Genomic DNA, 416 nt, shown 5'->3' with positions numbered 1-416 from the left:
TCTTTGGATTCCTTGTACTCTGTATGGCCTAGGGCAGGCTGGCTGGTGGTAAGCTGGCTTCCAGGTACGCTACCTGTAATAGAAATGAATAGCGTTCTAGTCTCTTAAATCATCGTATTCCTCGGAGTGTCAGCTCCAAGTAAAAATGGGAATTGCAGGTGTTAGCAGCGTACTGAGCAGTACTGGGCACGCATTTCATGCCTATTAACTCAGTGAATCCCACAGTCACACTGACGTGGGTTATTTCCATTTGGTAGAGAAGGGAAAAGACACAGAGAGGTTAAGTACTTGACCAAGGTCAACATCTGGTGAGTGAGCAGACGGGGTTTAAACCGGAATTCGGACTCGGTGTAGGAGCACAGCTCGCTGCCGATTGTTGGCTGCTCCGGTGGAGAGGTTCCAAGGTTTCGGGATCA

The sequence above is a fragment of the Mesoplodon mirus genome, assembly GCF_964341445.2.
Source record: "Mesoplodon mirus genome assembly, chromosome: 4".
NCBI classification, from domain to species: Eukaryota; Metazoa; Chordata; class Mammalia; order Artiodactyla; family Ziphiidae; genus Mesoplodon; species Mesoplodon mirus.
Note: the sequence above shows the minus strand (reverse complement) of the source record.